The sequence below is a fragment of the Electrophorus electricus genome, unplaced genomic scaffold (genome assembly GCF_041902795.1).
Source record: "Electrophorus electricus isolate QZ-2024a unplaced genomic scaffold, ASM4190279v1 Scaffold108, whole genome shotgun sequence".
Taxonomy (NCBI): Eukaryota; Metazoa; Chordata; class Actinopteri; order Gymnotiformes; family Gymnotidae; genus Electrophorus; species Electrophorus electricus.
In genome coordinates, this window is record NW_027658390.1 from 248491 (window position 1) to 255990 (window position 7500).

General features: G+C 54.1%; 1 non-coding gene across 1 annotated transcript in view; it reads right to left on the bottom strand.

Moving 5' to 3' along the window:
* LOC145654023 (18S ribosomal RNA) overlaps positions 1 to 1743 on the bottom strand; it is a 1839-nt gene extending 96 nt beyond the window's left edge. The window contains exon 1 of the ribosomal RNA XR_014120255.1: positions 1 to 1743. This exon is cut by the window's left edge and continues 96 nt beyond it. This is a non-coding gene — a ribosomal RNA (18S ribosomal RNA).
* Between the last annotated feature and the right edge of the window lie 5757 nt (positions 1744 to 7500).

Here is a 7500-nt window from a genome sequence, read left to right on the forward strand (position 1 = left end):
GGCCCGCGAGGAGCCCCGGCGGGGCCGATCCGAGGACCTCACTAAACCATCCGATCGGTAGTAGCGACGGGCGGTGTGTACAAAGGGCAGGGACTTAATCAACGCGAGCTTATGACCCGCGCTTACTGGGAATTCCTCGTTCATGGGGAATAATTGCAATCCCCAGTCCCCATCACGAATGGGGTTCAGCGGATTACCCGCACCTCTCGGTGTAGGGTAGGCACACGCTGATCCAACCATTGTGGCGCGCGTGCAGCCCCGGACATCTAAGGGCATCACAGACCTGTTATTGCTCCATCTCGCGTGGCTGAACGCCACTTGTCCCTCTAAGAAGTTTGACGCCGACCGCGGAGGGCCGCGTAACTATTTAGCATGCCGGAGTCTCGTTCGTTATCGGAATTAACCAGACAAATCGCTCCACCAACTAAGAACGGCCATGCACCACCACCCACAGAATCGAGAAAGAGCTATCAATCTGTCAATCCTTTCCGTGTCCGGGCCGGGTGAGGTTTCCCGTGTTGAGTCAAATTAAGCCGCAGGCTCCACTCCTGGTGGTGCCCTTCCGTCAATTCCTTTAAGTTTCAGCTTTGCAACCATACTCCCCCCGGAACCCACAGACTCGTGGTTTCCCTCACGCTGCCCGGCGGGTCATGGGAATAACGCCGCCGGATCGCGGGTCGGCATAGTTTACGGTCGGAACTACGACGGTATCTGATCGTCTTCGAACCTCCGACTTTCGTTCTTGATTAATGAAAACATTCTTGGCAAATGCTTTCGCTTTCGTCCGTCTTGCGCCGGTCCAAGAATTTCACCTCTAGCGGCGCAATACGAATGCCCCCGGCCGTCCCTCTTAATCATGGCCCTGGTTCAGGAAACCCACAAAATAGAACCGGAGTCCTATTCCATTATTCCTAGCTCAGGTATTCAGGCGAGAAGCGGGCCCGCTTTGAACACTCTAATTTTTTCAAAGTAAACGCTCCGAGCCCCGTCCGGACACCCAGCCAAGGGCATCCGGGGGGCACCGGGAGACAGGGTCTGAGACAGGCGGTGGCACGCCTCGCGGCGGACCGCCAGCCCACTCCCGACATCCAACTACGAGCTTTTTAACTGCAGCAACTTTAATATACGCTATTGGAGCTGGAATTACCGCGGCTGCTGGCACCAGACTTGCCCTCCAATGGGTCCTCACCCATGGGTTTAGGATACGCTCATTCCGATTACAGGGCCTCGAAAGAGACCTGTATCGTTATTTTTCGTCACTACCTCCCCGTGTCGGGAATGGGTAATTTGCGCGCCTGCTGCCTTCCTTGGATGTGGTAGCCGTTTCTCAGGCTCCCTCTCCGGAATCGAACCCTGATTCCCCGTTACCCGTGGTCACCATGGTAGCCGACTATGGTACCATCGAAAGTTGATAGGGCAGACATTCGAATGAGACGTCGCCGCCGCGGAGGGCGCGCGATCGGCCCGAGGTTATCTAGAGTCACCAAAGCGGCCGGGGGGCCCGAGCCCCCCGGATGGGTTTTGGGTCTGATAAATGCACGCATCCCCCGAAGGGTCAGCGCTCGTTTGCATGTATTAGCTCTAGAATTACCACAGTTATCCGAGTAACGTGTGGAGCGATCAAAGGAACCATAACTGATTTAATGAGCCATTCGCAGTTTCACTGTACCGGCCGTGTGCACTTAGACCTGCATGGCTTAATCTTTGAGACAAGCATATGTTACTGGCAGGATCAACCAGGTAGTTTGCACCGTGGTCTGGGATGAACCACGAGTGACATCCGCCTCCCCTTCCGGGGGCTAGGAAGCAGCGGGTTGTAAGTGCGTGCGCCGTCAGGTCCAGACGCCATACAGGGCTACCCAGGACAGCTTCCGCGGCCAGTGTAAACGTGCTCGCGCACCGCCCTCTGGCCTTCGGACGCCGACCTCTCACCTTGATGCAAAGCTGTCCCATCCGGTCATGCCCGCACCGTACCCCGTCCACCTCCTCCGGAGGTGCGGACGGCCGACTCCAGGTGCTTTCGGCGTTCCCTCTCTTCACGCCGTTTTGATTTTCGTGGGCCGCTGGTGGGGGGACAAGGGAAAGACCTCGTCGAATTCCCTCCCCCCTAGCCTCGCTCAACCTACGTTTCGTGATGTAACCAAGAAGAGTGATTCGTGGGCCCAGGTAGGTTTGAAGAGGAGGCCAACAAAGCAGGGCACTCCCTTCCTCCCAAACCACAGACACCAGTATAGGACAACTGAGTAGACAGACTGGCCGTCTGAGTCTCCCCCAGAGAGTTCTGGGATGGGTTACAAATAACCCCCACCCCCCATCAGAGGCTTGACCCGCTAGAACCAGGGAGGATCTGTCAAAACCGCTCTCCACATCAGAAGTTCTGGATCAGCCGGGGCTGGTCGGCAGACGTCCACCTAAGGCCGTGGCCTAACCCCGTGTGGGGGGATAGCGCTCGCACCCGTACACGTGGACACCCGCTCGTCAAATGGCTGGCTCCTCACTTACCGTAGGGGGAATGGTTTGCCTACCCCTGGCGGGTCTGGTACTCCACTCTACCAAACAAGGAAGCAACACACCAATAGACCCCTGCAACACCGGGCAGCTTTGGGCAGTGTCACTACACTCCTCCTTGTTCTTCACGTTCCTTCCGTAGTGATTTTTTTTTTTTTTTCGTGGCCATTGCCGTGCATGGCTTCCCCATCGCTTTGCATGCTCTCCATTGCCTCGTGCTGCTTCACCATTGGTCTCACCTGGAGACCGAAGCCGCTCTCCCAGTAACCCGATGGTACCTGGCCAGAAAACCCCGTGCCCGATTTCATCTAGGACAAGGGCCAAACCACAGACCGTGCCCGTCCAGGGTCAACCCCTGGTCGGACAGGCCTGGTGGGTCGATACCATGGATGTGGCAGGCCGACGAGAATCCACTGGTACATTTACAAACACGCCCACCCTGGTGGCATGGCTGTACGACCCATCGTCGAAGCACGCTGCGGCGGACTGAGCCATTGGATCCAGTTGCCTGGGCGTACACTCAGCCCAACAGACGCACTCGGGTCGGGGAGAGCAAAGCAGACTGTGTGCCTGGATGTGCCCACTTCCATAGGGGAATCGGCATGATGGTTCACTTAACCCGAGGAGGGCTCCCCTCGCGGGATAAGCACCCCCCTCGGGGGATGGGGGGGGGGGGGGGGCATCCAGAGCACACCACTTTCCGGTAGGGGACAGGCGTTTGATCATGTGTCCGAGGGAGAGCTCCCCTTGCCGGCCGAACACCCCTCGGACTCCCCTTGGGCTTCCAGAGAACGCCACTGGATGAATTTAGTGCTTGGACCCCATTGATTCTCTTTGCTCTCCCATATACCCGACGGGACCTATTTGCAAAACCCCGTGCCAACCAGACCTCCAGGAAGGGGGCTGGCGGCTAACCATGCCCAGCAGGGTGCACCCTGGTCGGACACTTTGGGAGGGTCGAGAGCCTGGAAGTGCCACCCGGGGGAGTAATTCTGATTTCCGTTTTAATGCACTCAGGGACAGCCCGAGGACCTCTGTAGTGCACCTGAGGCGGACTGAGCCGTCGGGTCCAGGGGTCTGGAGTTCGGAACCTCCAGGGTTCACCTGGCTGTTCTCTTAGCCCGGCAGGGTGCACCCTGGTCGGACACTTTGGGAGGGTCGAGAGCCTGGATGTGCCACCCCGACGAGTAATGAGTTTTCCCTTCGTATCTCTTCCGGACCAGGTCCGATTCGCACGAAACTCGCTGGGCATGGCCAGGAGCGCCCCCTGCTGCCCACGCCACCGTCCCCGCGCTTCTACTCCCGAGGGCCGAGGAGACAGCGAAGCGTGGGTCGGGTCGCCTGCTTCCAGGGTCTCCCTGGTACTCTCCAGTCTCCCGAGTCCATCGGGTCCGACCTCGTATTTTTAGCCCAGACGGGGAATGAGAAAGGGGCCCCCGACCGCCCGAGGGCGGGCGCTCGCTTCTCAGCCTAGGAACGTCCGATTCCCACGAAACTTTTACGCCAGACGTTCCTGGCAGCGAGCGCGTTCAAAGGTGACCCGCGCTGCTTCTCTCCTCCCAAGGGCCGAAGAGATATTCGTCTTCAAACCCGACCGGCCCTGTGTTTGCCGCCCCGGCGGTTTTAAAAAATCATAGCGTAAAAACGGTGGGTGCGCTTCGCCTGCCGCTTGGACAGCGTTAAACGGCAGCCCCGGCTCTTTCCAAAGGGCCCTCAACCGACTTTCTGCTCCCAAGGAGCCCAGAGATATGAAACCGAAAAATCAAAACCCCGTGCCAACCAGACCTCCAGGAAGGGGGCTGGCGGCTAACCATGCCCGGCAGGGTGCACCCTGGTCGGACGCTTTGGGAGGGTCGAGAGCCTGGATGTGCCACCCCGACGAGTAATGAGTTTTCCCTTCGTATCTCTTCCGGACCAGGTCCGATTCGCACGAAACTCGCTGGGCATGGCCAGGAGCGCCCCCTGCTGCCCAGGCCTGGCTCTGGGCCTGGGCACACTTCATTCACTTTGTACCTTTAAATCATACTACTACTACTACTACTACCACCAGAATTCCAGGGCCAAGAGGTCACACAGTCATACACAGCAAAGTAGCTCTGGGCCTGGGCACACTTCAAGAAGTTTGTCCCTTTATATAAGCCTAGAAATAGACTTCCAGGCCCAAGAGTTCAAACACATTCATGCCCAGCAAAGTAGCTCTGGGCCTGGGCACACTTCAATCACTTTGTGCCTTTAAATCATACTACTACTACCAGACTTCCAGGCCCAAGAGGTCAAACACAGTCATGCCCAGCAAAGTAGCTCTGGGCCTGGGCACACTTCATTCACTTTGTGCCTTTAAATCATACTACTACTACCACCAGAATTCCAGGGCCAAGAGGTCACACAGTCATACACAGCAAAGTAGCTCTGGGCCTGGGCACACTTCAAGAAGTTTGACCCTTTATATAAGCCTAGAAATAGACTTCCAGAGCCAAGAGGTCAAACACAGTCATGCACAGCAAAGTAGCTCTGGGCCTGGGCACACTTCAAGCACTTTGTGCCTTTAAATCATACTACTACTACTACTACTACTACTACTACTACTACCAGACTTCCAGGCCCAAGAGTTCAAACACATTCATGCCCAGCAAAGTAGCTCTGGGCCTGGGCACACTTCATTCACTTTGTGCCTTTAAATCATACTACTACTACCACCAGACTTCCAGGGCCAAGAGGTCAACCACAGTCATGCACAGCAAAGTAGCTCTGGGCCTGGGCACACTTCAAGATGTTTGACCCTTTATATAAGCCTAGAAATAGACTTCCAGGCCCAAGAGTTCAAACACATTCATGCCCAGCAAAGTAGCTCTGGGCCTGGGCACACTTCAATCACTTTGTGCCTTTAAATCATACTACTACTACCACCAGACTTCCAGGCCCAAGAGGTCAAACACAGTCATGCCCAGCAAAGTAGCTCTGGGCCTGGGCACACTTCAATCACTTTGTGCCTTTAAATCATACTACTACTACCACCAGACTTCCAGGCCCTGGAGGTCACACCTTCATGCCTAGCAAGGTTGCTTTACACCTGCGCACACTTCAGACCGTTTCACTCTTTTAATCCTTCAAAGTACCACATTTCCAGACCCAAGAGGTCACAGAATCATGCCCAGCAAAGTAGCTCTGGGCCTGGGCACACTTCAATCACTTTGTGCCTTTAAATCATACTACTACTACCAGACTTCCAGGCCCCAGAGGTCAAACACAGTCATGCCCAGCAAAGTAGCTCTGGGCCTGGGCACACTTCAAGAAGTTTGACCCTTTATATAAGCCTAGAAATAGACTTCCAGAGCCAAGAGGTCAAACACAGTCATGCACAGCAAAGTAGCTCTGGGCCTGGGCACACTTCATTCACTTTGTACCTTTAAATCATACTACTACTACCAGACTTCCAGGCCCAAGAGTTCAAACACATTCATGCCCAGCAAAGTAGCTCTGGGCCTGGGCACACTTCAATCACTTTGTGTCTTTAAATCATACTACTACTACCAGACTTCCAGGCCCCAGAGGTCAAACACAGTCATGCCCAGCAAAGTAGCTCTGGGCCTGGGCACACTTCAAGAAGTTTGACCCTTTATATAAGCCTAGAAATAGACTTTCAGGCCCAAGAGGTCAAACACAGTCATGCCCAGCAAAGTAGCTGTGGGCCTGGGCACACTTCATTCACTTTGTACCTTTAAATCATACTACTACTACTACTACTACTACTACTACTACTACTACTACTACTACCAGACTTCCAGGCCCAAGAGGTCAAACACAGTCATGCCCAGCAAAGTAGCTCTGGGCCTGGGCACACTTCAAGAAGTTTGACCCTTTATATAAGCCTAGAAATAGACTTCCAGGCCCAAGAGTTCAAACACATTCATGCCCAGCAAAGTAGCTCTGGGCCTGGGCACACTTCAATCACTTTGTGCCTTTAAATCATACTACTACTACCAGACTTCCAGGCCCCAGAGGTCAAACACAGTCATGCCCAGCAAAGTAGCTCTGGGCCTGGGCACACTTCAAGAAGTTTGACCCTTTATATAAGCCTAGAAATAGACTTCCAGAGCCAAGAGGTCAAACACAGTCATGCCCAGCAAAGTAGCTCTGGGCCTGGGCACACTTCAATCACTTTGTGCCTTTAAATCATACTACTACTACCACCAGACTTCCAGGCCCAAGAGGTCAAACACAGTCATGCCCAGCAAAGTAGCTCTGGGCCTGGGCACACTTCAATCACTTTGTGCCTTTAAATCATACTACTACTACCACCAGACTTCCAGGCCCTGGAGGTCACACCTTCATGCCTAGCAAGGTTGCTTTACACCTGCGCACACTTCAGACCGTTTCACTCTTTTAATCCTTCAAAGTACCACATTTCCAGACCCAAGAGGTCACAGAATCATGCCCAGCAAAGTAGCTCTGGGCCTGGGCACACTTCAATCACTTTGTGCCTTTAAATCATACTACTACTACCAGACTTCCAGGCCCCAGAGGTCAAACACAGTCATGCCCAGCAAAGTAGCTCTGGGCCTGGGCACACTTCAAGAAGTTTGACCCTTTATATAAGCCTAGAAATAGACTTCCAGAGCCAAGAGGTCAAACACAGTCATGCACAGCAAAGTAGCTCTGGGCCTGGGCACACTTCATTCACTTTGTACCTTTAAATCATACTACTACTACCAGACTTCCAGGCCCAAGAGTTCAAACACATTCATGCCCAGCAAAGTAGCTCTGGGCCTGGGCACACTTCAATCACTTTGTGTCTTTAAATCATACTACTACTACCAGACTTCCAGGCCCCAGAGGTCAAACACAGTCATGCCCAGCAAAGTAGCTCTGGGCCTGGGCACACTTCAAGAAGTTTGACCCTTTATATAAGCCTAGAAATAGACTTTCAGGCCCAAGAGGTCAAACACAGTCATGCCCAGCAAAGTAGCTGTGGGCCTGGGCACACTTCATTCA